The sequence below is a fragment of the Papio anubis genome, chromosome 12 (genome assembly GCF_008728515.1).
Source record: "Papio anubis isolate 15944 chromosome 12, Panubis1.0, whole genome shotgun sequence".
NCBI classification, from domain to species: Eukaryota; Metazoa; Chordata; class Mammalia; order Primates; family Cercopithecidae; genus Papio; species Papio anubis.
The window spans coordinates 89553177-89567202 of NC_044987.1; the positions used below are offsets into that span (position 1 = coordinate 89553177).

The window sequence follows — 14026 nt, forward strand, 5'->3', positions numbered from 1 at the left end:
TCAAAACAGAGGTGCCAGGGCCTTCAGATTGGGCTTCCCACCCATCACCTCACCTTAGAAATTTAGACTGCGACTCACTTTAAAGGTCAAGAATGTAAACGGCCTGGAGGTGAGCTTTGGGATAGTTCCAACTAAACCGCTAATTGGATTCCTCCAAAATGCCACAGCCATGGTCATCTTTCCCATTTCCAGGCAACAAAGCACCAGGGAATGTTCAGTGACTCATCCTCTGCAGCTGATTTGAGGGCACCTGCGCACCGCAGGCTGAACAGGTGGGGTCTGTCTTCTGTAATTGACTTGATGGAGCTCTTTGCATAGTCAAGTGCTAGAAGAAATGAAAACTACAGACATTAGCTCTTAAGTGCCTTCTGAAGAAACCCAGGGATGACCTCAGCTACACGTTTGATACCAATAAACTGGGTTTTTAAGGCCTTCCAGCTTCGTTTCCTGGCAGTCTTCTTGTTCTAAGATGTCCTTGAAGATCACACTTCACCTCTCCCCTGAACATATATCCCCACGTACCTATTAGAAAATATCGGTGAACATCTTGGGAGAAGGCTGCTCTGACCCTAGGGACTGGTTGCTCCTTTCTCTGTGATTTTATAGCAGGTGGAACATCCTATAGCCCACATCACATTGCATTATTGCCGGTTATCCATGTATTTCTCTACCTTGATGGATTATAACTTTCCCAAAGCAGGTACCAAGTATTGCTCATCTTAATCTAGCACCTAGTAATCTAGTCAAACTGAATTTTAACTCATTTCCATTGACTCATTAAAAGAAAATCATGAAGAAAATGACTTATATTTGGCTATATTAATATTTAAAGATTCTTTATTAAAATAAATGTAATTCTTTTGAACATTTAAAAGTGAGCAAGTTAGATGAACCAACAATTCTCCAAAGAATTGCAAATAAACAAATGAGAAAATGTTCACTAGTCGTTATAAAAAAAATACAAACTACAATTTTTTATCTCACAAACTAGCAAATATACATGCATGTATATGTGCACTCAAATTGATGAAATTAAGATGACAAGCACCCTCCTATATGCTGCTGAAAATTTATAGTGAATATCTTAAAAGAATATATATTTTCCTGTAAGCACAAGATGGAGAGAAAAAAAGAATATATATGTACATATGTGTATATATACATATGTATGTGTATTTATACATATAATATATATATATATATCTATAGTAGATGTAGATATGGATATCAATATGGGCATATATATATATATATATATATATATGTATGTATATATGTATCTTCCTGCAATTCTACCTCTAGTAGTTACCTAAAGAAAAAAATCAGCAATGCAGATGAAGAATGAGGTATTAAAGATGTTTACAATATTGCTTGTAATCATGAAAAGTAAATGAAAATAACTTGTTTAATCATAAGAAAGTGGTTAGATCAGCCAAAGTTCATCCAACAATAGAAAATAAGTTTTATAAAAATATTCAGTAACATGGATAAAAGTTCATGACAAAATGTTAAATTTAAAAAGTGCAGGGGTCTGGCACAGTGGCTCACTCCTGTAATCCCAGCACTTTGGGAGGCCAAGGCAGGCAGATCACCTGAGGTCAGGAGTTCAAGACCAGCACGGCCAAAATGGTGAAACCTCATCTCTACAGAAATATAAAAATTAGCTGGCTTGATGGCGGGTGCCTGTAATCTCAGCTACTCAGGAGGCTGAGGCAGGAGAATTGCTTGAACTGCGGAGGCGGAGGTTCCAGTGAGCCAAGATCGTGCCACTGCACTCCAGCCCTGGTGACAGAGTAAAACTCCATCTCAAAAAAATAAAATAAATAAATAAATAAAGTAAAAAAGCAGGAAAAATAAAATTATTTTTCAAAGATAAGGAAAGAAGTCAATAGTGAAAATGATATGTGAAAGTCATGTAAGAGAAAGCCTAAAAAGTGAATAGCATATCAATTAGGCAATTTAGGAAGTCAAACATACTCAAAGTATTTTTTTCTTTGTCTATACCTTTAAAAAGAGCTGGTTATTTTCTGAGTGTTTAAACTGTTCCTGTGTTCTCTGAAAACTAGATGCAGAGAGAAGTGTAAACAATGGTGTGAGACTAGGGTTTATATCTTGATACCACCCATTATCTTGAGACCTTGGGTACATTACTTCAGCATTGATCCTCACAAAGAATCTAGCATAGTAACTAATAAATATGAGATGATAATCTTTTTTCTTTTCTTTTCTTTTCTTGTATATTCAATACATTTATAATTACTAGTCCCATTATCAGCTCCTGCTAACTGGACATTAACCAGGTGAACCTAATCCTTGACCATATTTGATAGGACAAGACTGACTCTAGAGGATGCCCATTCATAAACTTATGTAAACATTTTTTTCACCTGAAAATCTGTATAAGAGATGAAAATTCCAGCAATTGGAAGAAAGTGGGCTAAAATATCAGCATATAGACTTGGAGCTAATATCATAGAGTCATGTACAGGATAAAACTCAATGAAAGCCCCCTAAAAGAGAAGAGTAGGAACAGATATGAAAAAAAGGAAGGGAGTGACTGTATTAGTTTTCCACTGCTGCTGTAACAAATTATCACAAGCTTGGTGACTAAAGTATCACAAATTTATCATCCTACAGTTCTGGAGCTCAGAAGTTAAAGATAGGTCTCATTGTGCTAAATTCAACGTCTTGGGCCGGGCACGGTGGCTCAAGCCTGTAATCCCAGCACTTTGGGAGGCCGAGACGGGTGGATCATGAGGTCAGGAGACCAAGACCATCCTGGCTAACATGGTGAAACCCCGTCTCTACTAAAAAATACAAAAAACTAGCCGGGCAAGGTGGCGGGCGCCTGTAGTCCCAGCTATTTGGGAAGCTGAGGCAGGAGAATGGCATAAACCTGGGAGGCGGAGCTTGCAGTGAGCTGAGCTCCAGCCACTGCACTCCAGCCTGGGTGACAGAGCGAGACTCCGTCTCAAAAAAAAAAAAAAAAAAAAAAAATTCAACGTCCTTGGCAGAGCTGCATTCCTTCTGAAGCTTTAGGGGAGGATCCATTCCTTTGCCTTTTCCAGCTTGTAGAAGCCACTGCCATTCACTGATTTGTGGCCCCCTTCTACACCTAATGATGGATGCTGTGGCATCACTCCAGCCTCTGTTGCTAACATCGCAGCTTATCTCCCTCTATTTTTGTTGTCACATGACCTTCTCTATTATGTCCCTATTATAATTTCCATGTTGCTCCTTTACACTGAACCCACCCAAATACTCAAGGAAAATCTCCTAGTGATTATATTGGACCTACCCAGATAATCCAGGATAGTATCCCCATCTCAAGATTTTTAATCACATCTTAAAAGTCTTTTTTGTCCTGTAAGGTAACATGGCAGGTTCTGGGAGTTGGGATGCAGGTTGCTATTGTAGTCTTGTGTGGCAGAAACAATGCCTCTTGCTGAGCACATATGAAGACTATGTCTCTTGACCCCTTTGCAGTTAGGCTGAGACCAATAGAAGGGTTTGGCCTAATGAGATATGTGCAGAAGAGAGATAAGCCCTTGCTACTGAGGGATAGTGGCATCATCATCTCCTTGACAATTGCTAGAAATGCAGAATCTCAGGTTACACCTGAGACCTCCTGAGTCAGAATCCTCATTTTAAAAAGGTCTCAGGTGATTCTGATGCACCTTAAAGTTTGAGAAGCACTGATACAGGCCATTTCCAGACCTGGCACTTTATTTTGTTGTTGTTTTCCTATGATAATAATACATTTAGAGAACTCTTGCTAACTGGTCTAGTAGAAAACAAATTACAACAGTTTTGCAGAATGTTGTAATTAGCCTCATTCCATCTAGAAATAAAGGGCTACGCATAATAGAATGGGGAGCCCCCGGAGGGGCCGGATCAATTGGGAGGGAGGTGAGGGCTCTTGGCTGTTGTTCATATGCCAGTCCAGGTGACCACAGACTCTTCTGGCAGCAAAACAATAATTTTGTTTATGTATTTTTTTCTTCCAACTTTTCTTTTAGGTTCGGGGGATACACGTGCAGGTTTGTTACATGAGTAAGTTGTGTGTCACTAGGGTTCAGTGTACAAATGATTTCATCGCCCAGGTGGTGAACATACTACCTGATAGGTAGTTTTTCAATCCTCACCCTCCTCGCACCCTCTACCACCCTCAAGTAAGCCCCAGTGTCTGTTGTTCCTCTCTTTGTATCCATGTGTACTCAATGTTTATCTCCCAGTTTATACATTAGAACCTGTGGTATTTGGTTATTTGTTTCTGCATTAATTCACCTAAGATAATGGCCTCTAGCGGCATCCATGTTGCTGCAAAGGACATAATTTCATTCTTTTATATGGCTGCATAGTATTCCATGGTGTGCACGTGTGTGTGTGTGTGTGTGTGTATCACATTTTCTTTATCCAGTCTACTGTTGATGGGCATCTAGGTTGATTCCATGTCTTTGCTATTGTGAATAGTACTGTGATGAACCTCAGTGTGCTGGTGTCTTTATGGCAGAACGATTTATATTCCTTTGAGTATATACCCAGTAATGGGATTGCTGGGTCAAATAGTAGTTCTGTTTGATTTGAGCAATCACCAAACTGTTTTCTCAAATGGCTGAACTAATTTACATTCCCACCAGCAGTGTATAAGTGTTTTCTTTTCTCTGCAACCTCACCAGCATCTGTTAGTTTTTTACTTTTTAGTAATAGCCATTCTGACTGATGTGAATGGTATCCCATCGTGGTTTTGATTTGCATTTCTCTAATGATTAGTGATGTTGAACATTTTTTCATGTGCCAGACCTGGCACTTTAAAACACTGTGGAAAATCTAATCCTCCAGCTGTCTTTTCCTCTTTTACAGTAACCTTAGAGTCCAAGAGTTCCAGACATCAAATGTACAACATGGAGGTCATCCAGCCAACAAGGGACCATGACATAAGCAAAAAATAAACTTCTGAGTAAAGGCACCAATATTTCAGGGATTGCCTGTTTTAGCTACTCGTAATTATTCCGGTTTTTAGTAAGATATATTTGTTTGAGCTAGATTAGGTAGATTCCTGTTTTTCAAAACCAAGAGAGCTTTGCCCACAATAGTGGTTCTCAATTGAGTATGTATCAGTATCACCTAGAGGGTTTCTAAAACCAGATTGCTGGGCTCCATGACACAGTTTCTGATTTAGTAGATCCAGGGTGAGGCACAATACTTTGCATTTTCATCAAGTTCCTAGGTGATGCTGATCCTGCTGGCCCAGGGACTACATTATGAGAAACGTTGGTTTACAACATTGCTGTTGGGTGCTTTCCACCTAGAGAGACAGAGAGAAATATTATGCAGCATTAAAAAAGAAGGAAGGAAATCCTGCCATCTGTAACAACATGGATGAACATGGAGGATACTATGCCATATATATATACACATATCTGCATATGGCCAGGGAGAGAGAGAGAGAGGGAGGGAGGGAGATAAATATTATGTTAATATAATGAAGCGGCATCATTGTCTAGGGTAAGTACGCAAGGTTCGTAGTCTCATGCCAAGGAAATCGAGTATGCGGACACACAAGAAGTGGGTTTAGGAGTGGAGGTTTAATAGGCAAAAGAAAGAGAAAGGAGAACAACTCTCTCTCCTGGAGAAGGGCGCCTGAATGGGACTTCTGACCCACAGCAGAGTGCAGAGGGTTTTCTAGACAGGAGTGAGATGGTGATGTCTCATTTACATAGGTCCCAAAGATTGGTTGGACTAGGTGTGATGGTTACATACTGCGACAGGAAGCTGGCCACCACACCCTAATCTTTTCTTATGCAGATGGAGTCTCTACTTGGCCAGCACCATGTTGTCTGCTCATTACTGTGCACGTGGTTGACAAGGAAGAGGAAAGATGGAGCCTCCATGATGGACATGCCTAGCCCCCAGGTAGCCTTTTCCTATTGGCATAGCCGCTGGCATTCGCCACTGCAAGCTTCCAGCTTCCTTATCTATGTCTGTGGCTTGATTTTACAGGTTGCTCTTTGTTAGAAATTATTTTGGGGCTGCTTTTCATTAAAAGGAAAACCTTACCGAGGACTTTCTTACTGTCACTACCTGCCTAAATAATTTTTTTTAACTCCTGCATCAATAATATTATATTTTGAAAATATGGTTTGTGTATGTGTGTGTACATATATATAAGGATATATACAAACATGTATACACAGACCACACTTTTTTTTACCCATTTATCCTTTCTATGATAGACACTTAGGTGGTTTTTGTATCTTGCCTATTATGCATGATGCTGCTATGAACATAAGGGTACAGATATCTATCTCTTTGAGATAATGATTACTATTACTATTATGTTTCTAGTAACAGCCGTTTGTTATCAAGTGTAAGTCTCTCCATATATAGAACTGAAAAGATTCTCAATAATCAGTTAGAATTTTCAGATATCTACTTGTGCTGTGATGGTGTTGTTTTGTACATCTGGAAGAATCCTGAGGCAGAAGGGGGGTTGCAAGAATTAAAACCAGGCAGTTGCTGCTGCTGCAAACACTCTTAATTACCTCACAACCTATCTGCTCAAGTTAAAAATCACAATGGCTTTTTATGTTTTTTATCATTCCAGGGTCAACTTAGTTTACTAAAATCAAGCTGCTTGTCATCTTCCAGAATAGTACACCAGACTATAATATATGCTCTTTCCACCTACTTCAAAAGCCCTATGACCTATATTTTTTTAATCCTTAAATGTACCAACTCACACAAAAGCACTCTTTAAAAAAAATTATTCTTTCAGGATTGTCCCTTTAAAAATAGTAGTGTCTGTAGAAATGTCATATCAAAAGAAATTGCTCAGAGATAGAAGTACTTAGCTTTTTTATTATTATATTAGAGGAGATTTGCTGATCTGAGAATGGAAAAAGGACTGATACTCAATAAAAATACCATGGTGCCAAAAGGGAGATGTATTTACTTTCTTTATTCGTTTATGTTATATAAATTTCAGCCGGGCGCGGTGGCTCAAGCCTGTAATCCCAGCACTTTGGGAGGCCGAGACGGGTGGATCACGAGGTCAGGAGATCGAGACCATCCTGGCTAACACGGTGAAACCCCGTCTCCACTAAAAAATACAAAAAACTAGCCGGGCGAAGTGGCAGGCGCCTGTAGTCCCAGCTACTCGGGAGGCTGAGGAGGGAGAATGGCGTGAACCTGGGAGGCGGAGCTTGCAGTGAGCTGAGATCCGGCCACGGCACTCCAGCCTGGGCGACAGAGCAAGACTCCGTCTCAGCACCACTTCATTTTTCTGTTTGTTTAAAAACACCTTTATTTTGGTTTTAAGACGAGTCTCTGCTTGTTGCCAGGCTGAGTGTGGCACCATCTCGGCTCAATACAACCTCTGCTTCCCAGGTTCAAGTGATTCTCCTGCCTCAGCCTCCCAAGTAACTGGAACTAGAGGCGTAAGCCACCACACCCAGCTAATTTGTAGAGATGGAGTTTCACTATCTTGGCCAGGATGGTCTCGATCTCCTGACCTCATGATGTGCCCACCTTGGCCTCCCAAAGTGCTGGGATTACAGGTATGAGCCATCGTGCCCATCCTTGCCTTCATTTTTTAAGAAACTTCAACTTTTAAGTTCAGGGGTACATGTGTAGTTTCATTACATGGGCACATCGTGTGATGCTGAGGTTTGGGATACAATTGATCCCAACACCCAGGTAGTAAGCACAGGACCCAATAGGAAGTCTTTTAGCCCTTGGCCCTCATCCCACTCTCCTTTATCTAGCAATACTCAGGGTCTTTATGTTAGTATATACTCAATGCTTAGCTCCCACTTACAAGTGAGAACAGGAGGAATTAGGTTTTCTGTTCCTGTGCTAATTTACTTAGGATAATGGTCTCCAGCTGCATCCATGTTGCTGCAAAGGACATAATTTTGTTCTTTTATATGACTTTGTAGTATTCTATTCACCTCATATTTTAAAATCTGAATAAGATTCTGTATTGACTGGAGCCTGGTTCTTTTTGCTTTTAAAAATGAAAACCCTCTTAGGGTTTTCATGCCAGTCTCCCCAGAATTGATCCCTAAAAGGAGCTAGAGTTAAGCCATTAAGTTGGCTAACTGGCATTCTTACTAGTCACTATGTAAAGTCATGGTCTCTGACGCACAGTTGTCAACCACATGCCCTTTTAGAAATTCTTGCACTCTGAGTTCTGAGAAGGTGCTGTGTTCTCACTTTTCTCTAGGCCTTTGCACAGCCTCCTTTTGTCTAAAAAACCTTAAGTCTGATATTTTGATGAGTCCTCTTTCTATTACCCTGTGACTCACCTTATGCCCAGATTTTGATGGCCCTTAGCCCCTCCTTTTCCCACCATCTCAGTGAGAATCCTACTGTTCCCTTCTCCAAAGTGTCCTCAAAGTGTAGGAGGTCTACAAAAGGGTGACTCATGTGCCCATCAGTCAGTTGCCCAGTTTCATTCTCCCCCGAATGTCTGCCATGTTTCCTACCCTTGCTCTAGCTCTCATTCCCTAGGACCTGGGAACTACTGAGAGCAGTCCCCACTGCAGATGATGCCAGTTGTATGAATGCCAAAGTTCTTGCCAAGAATGCTGGTGTTGAACTACATGAATGGGAAAGAGAGGGATGCTGGCTTCCGTGATGAAATAGAAGAATGTTCCTCTCCCTCTAATGCGGTACCCTACTTTGTCACTGAGCCCCAAAGAAAACAGTTCTTTCATCTGCCTTGAGCAAGACCTCAAGCAAGAGCACACACATCTTTCTCCAACCATAAGGAACAGTTCTTCCTCATCAGAATAGTCTAAGTCTAGTCATTAAAAAATATATTGTTTTAAGTTCTCACTTTACCAACAGCCTATTTTCCTTCTAAGTGGTCCCCGAGTCACACTGCCACAAACATATCCATTTTATAAAAAAGGCTCTATTCTATGTAACCCCTTTCCTAGACCCACAGCACTGAGCAGACATAAGGGCAGATGCATACAATACAGTATTGGAAGCAAGTATCTTGTTAATCTCTCAAAAATACACATAAAATGTCATTTAAATTCTTTCTTCATTTTTCCTGATCACTTTAGACCTATACTGAGTCAGCACTTGGGAATCCTCTCTTATTTCACCCAGCTACCCTTTCCTACCCTTCTGCTCCTGGCTTGCTGTTTCCTTTCTCTCAGATCAAAGTCATAGATACATTTCTTCCTAGTTCCTCCATAGGTGCAGGCACTTTTCATAGCTGGGCATCTACAATCCAAATATTCCCTTCTTACTTCCAGCAGTATGCATCAACGTACTATGCTAAAAGACTGTTTTTCTACCAGCACTGGAAGGAAGAAGGAAGGAAATGGAGACAGAAAATCCCTCATGTCACATGTATGTTCATCTAAAAAGTTCTGCACCAAAGATGCATGAAAATATCCAGATTTTAGAAGACAAAAGCTGCAGTCTAAAAATGTCAATTTCCTCAGTTTTGATATTTCTAAGATCACAGGGCCAGGATTCACGCTCAGGCTAATCTCAAGGGACCATAGGCATCCTCTGCCCTCCATAGACTCTATCAAGGATACTTATCAAACATATTTGACCTAAGAATGGGATCTCTACCCTGAGATGATGACTTCGACTACATTATTTTGTTTGTTTGATTATTTTTATTTTTGTAGAGACAGGGTTTTGCTATGTTGCCCAAGCTAATCTTGAACTCCTGTTCTCAAGCGATCTTCCAGCCTCAGCCTCCTAAAGTGCTTGGATCACAAGTGTAAGCTGCCATGCCCAGTCAAAATACTCTTTTTAAAATTATTCTTATAGTTTAAGTTCTGGGATACATGTGCAGAACATCGAGGGTTGTTACATAGGTATACACGTGCCACGGTGGTTTGCTGCACCCATCAACCCGTCATCCGCATTAGGTATTTCTTCTAATGCTGTCCTTCCCCTAGCCCCCAAACCCCCCGACAGGCCCCAGTGGGTGATGTTCCCCTCCCTGTGTCCATGTGTTCTCATTGTTCACCTCCCACTTATGAGTGAGAACATGGGGTGTTTGGTTTTCTGTTCCCGTGTTAGTTTGCTGAGAATGATGGTTTCCAGCTTCATTTTTGAGTTAGATTCATTCAACTAAAAGTAACGGAGACCCAAAATATTAGTGACCTAAATAGAATAAGGATTGTTTTCTGTCTTATGTGAAATTCTAAAGTTACACATTTAAGGATGGATTGGTAGTTCTGAAAAGTCCTCGGTAACTCAGGTGCCTTTTAGGTCACTACCCCACCCACTCAGTATCTTAGCTCAAGATGACATATCCACATTACAAGTGGCAGTATGGAGAACAGATGAAAAAGAAGTTGCTTGCCACCTATCTCCCACAGTTCCTGAAAGCTGCCACACAGCATTCTACTTACATCTTGTTGCTCAACGTAAGGCCATTCCTGGCTGCAAGGAAGATGGAAGGTGGAACACTGACTCTTTTTCTGGGCAGCCATATGCCTGCTTAAAATTCTATTTCTATGGCAGAATAGAGGGAGATTGACTATCAAGGGACAATTGGTAGTCTCTGCCACATTGTGCTCCTAACATTGCTACCTTTTTCTGTGCCAAAAATAGACTCTGGAGCCACCTAAAATAGAATGCTTTAAATTACATGTTTTTATAAAACGTCTGCCATTCAGTATAACCATAAGCAAGTCACTCAGGGTTTTAACCTTCTGGCTCATTGTGATAGTAATGTTTACCCTGCCACCTTAAAAGACTGCTCTGAGGAATATTTGGGAGTAAACTGAGATTAAAAGGTGAAAGCAATTTTTGAAATGTGATATAAATAATTCTAGAAACAAAGTAGAATTAAAAGGAGTAAAATATTTCTCTCTCTTTTAAAAATCTATTCTCTCATTCAAAATTATCTCCATTCTCTTTTGGGGTTCCTTAATGAATGTGGCAGATAAATGTCAAGAGAGCAAAGGACCAGCAAAGGAATTGGTCTAACATAGGTGATTCGGGGTATTGGTCTATCAGAGAGAGAAAATAATTTCATAAAAATCACCAATATTTATGAAGACTCATAGCATCAACCTGTTGTCTCAACCTGCTTCCTATATTTCATTGTTATTATTGTATACAGGATTTGATTTTTATAACGTAAATTATTTTCCTTAGGCAAAATTTCAGATTCTAGCAATCTTGTTTGCAAAGGAAGCTACCGTTGGCCATTTAGGACAAGCAGAGCAGCTATAAAATCAGCTGGTAGGTTTTTAAAATAATTTTCTGGAGCACTAAATTTTGCTGTCATTGTTGCTTCTGTCACTGTTTGTTTAAAAGCAACGGAAAGATGGAAAGCACCTAGTAATTCTAGACTGCTTTAAGGGAGGGAACAAATCTAGGCAAAAGGAGTCTTGTTGGAGGTAACTTACGTAGATGCTACAGTTTTATTCCTGCTCTGCTGGAGGATCAGGTGGGGCACAGAGTGGACAGAGTCATCATATGAATTGAAAGACTTGGAAAAACAAAGAGGATAATTCTGAAAATTGTCACAGAAGATCCCAGCTATACATATGCATGCTGTGTATACCTTCCATCCCTGCGGTGGCATCATACAAAGTCAAGCACACTGCTCAGATGCCCTCCAGGTAACATACCTATTAGTTGGAATATACTAGATTATAGTGCACTAACAAAAGAACCTGAAATTCTCAAGGACTGAACACAATAAAGGTTGATTTCTTTTCCATACTAAATATCTAACATGAGTCAGAGGAGATTATGCTTCACATAGTCACTCAAGGACACATGCTACCAGAATCTCTACCAACTTTTAGCTGTAGCACCTGGAAAATAAAGTCCCTACAGTACTCACAAAAGAGATTTTTACCACCTCAGTCTATGTATAATACAATTCACTTCTGCGCATAGTACATTGGCTGGAACTAGTCACATGACCCCAATCTAAATACAAGGAAGCTAGATAACGCAGGCTAGTATATGGAATATTTGGGGTGACTTGTCTACGCTCTAGTGATGATTAAATTATCTAAGAAATACTTCCCGCCTCACTTTTTCCTCATGCATTCTGACAATGGCAGGTTTTATTATGAGGAACTTTCTTTGGTAGGTGGAAAAACAGATCTTGGTCTTTTAGCACAATTCCCTCTACACAAAGATGTGTGTGCACATATGCACACAGAGGAGTAAAAATTCACTGTTGAGAGCATGGAGAGGCACATATATTTATTCTAAAATGGGCTGGATTTTATTCTCCTAAGAGTGGGTGGTAGAAAGGCATAGTGGTAAAAGTGCAGACACTAGAACCAGACACCTTGAGTTTGAATTTCAGCTACCCTGTTTACCAGCCATGTGGCCTTGGTAAAGATACTTGAATTGTCTGTGTCACAGTTTCCTTATCTCTAAAACAGAGACGATTATAGAACTTTTTTAGGGTTGTGAGGATTAAATAAATTTAAATGACACATACAAAGAGCTTAGCATTAAGCTTGGCACTTATATCTTAAATAAAAGACAACTCATTCTTTAGTTTCTAACTTTCTAATGCATCTACTTGGATTAATTATTCATTGTACAGTTTGCTTATCTTTTTCTTCCATTTTCTTCCTAAGATTCTGTTTCTCCAGTCTCCCCAGTTGGTCCCGCTTTTCTTGGTGAAGGAATCAAATAGAATTTATATAAAATTTTTAAAAACACACCATGTTGATATTGAATAGTAATTGTGCCCTTCAGTCCCTGGATGCTTCTCATCCACTGAGTCAATCTGTCTAGCAAAGTTTATCTGTCTGAAGTAATATGAGGGATGCTGAAGTCTCCTTGCATAGTCTAGAATTGATGCTTTGCTACTTACTATGACATTGGTCACTTTAATGTACTTCCCTGACCCTTATTTCTTTATTTGTAATGTACAGATAATGATAGTATGTACATGATACGGCTGGTGAGAGCATTCAGTGGTACAATGCATATAAACATTGAGCACAGTGATTGGTACAGAGTAAGTGCTCAATCAATGTTTATACTATGCAGCATGAGGACAATAACACTTTCCTCAAAGGATATGCACAAACTTAAGATGTGAACGCACCATGAACTGTTACTTCAGTACTTTATATGTGTGTGTGTGTATGTCTCTGTGTGTGTGTACATTATATATTATACTCTTTCCTAAAACACAAAGATGTAAAATCAACTGGCATCTGCATTTTGTACTGTGCATAACTGCTGGCCCATCAGTAGATTACTATCCTTTCAGCACAGCCCACATGAAGCATCAGTATATTGTTAATCACTTGGATGCACACATCATTCTCAGCGCTTTGGGCTAGAAACCTGCCAACCAGCATCAAAACACAATCAAATTTGTAAGTATTTATTGAATGCCTATTCTATGCAGGTTCCAAATGCTATCAAGCCTAGGAAATATTTTTAGCTTCATGCATTATCAGTTGACTGATATCAAATGTACTGACTTCTTACTAGAACATCATCATAGAATATTCTGAGTGCCATTACCTGCTTTTAAAAGAGCTCCTATCAGGAGCACTCGATGCCATTTCCTCCATCTTGCTCTAAGGAAAGAAAATACAGTACAGATGGACAGCTGATTTTGTTTTGTTTTTCTAGTGTCTCATCTGATGAAATAGAGTTCCATCTGACTGCCTCAATGGATGACAATAAGAAGTTTACCTGCTAATATGAAGATTGAATCTCACTGAAAAATATACAGTACATTATTGTGTCTTCATATTAATAAACATTGGCAACCAGTGGGCTTCTTATTTTATTATTTTTTATAGTTATATTAGTTCACCTAATCTGGCAATGTGTAATGCACATGTGCCAGACATTAGACCAGTAAGCACATCTTGTGACCACTGCAAATTTACTTATTAGCTGGCAAGTTCTACATCAGTGCTGTCCAATAGAAACATAATGTGAAACACTTACGTGATTTAAAATCTTGTGGTAGTCACATTTTAAAGGCCAAAATAAAAAGGAATAGGTGAGATCTTAATAACAATTTTTTAAGCCTAAT

General features: G+C 39.6%; 1 long non-coding RNA gene across 1 annotated transcript; it reads left to right on the plus strand.

The window, feature by feature from the left end:
- The first annotated feature begins 3876 nt into the window (after nucleotides 1-3876).
- On the plus strand, nucleotides 3877-14026 carry LOC103877578. Its single transcript, XR_001894858.3, has 4 exons — nucleotides 3877-3909; nucleotides 4020-4053; nucleotides 5809-5916; nucleotides 13615-14026. It is a non-coding gene; the product is annotated as an uncharacterized LOC103877578 (long non-coding RNA).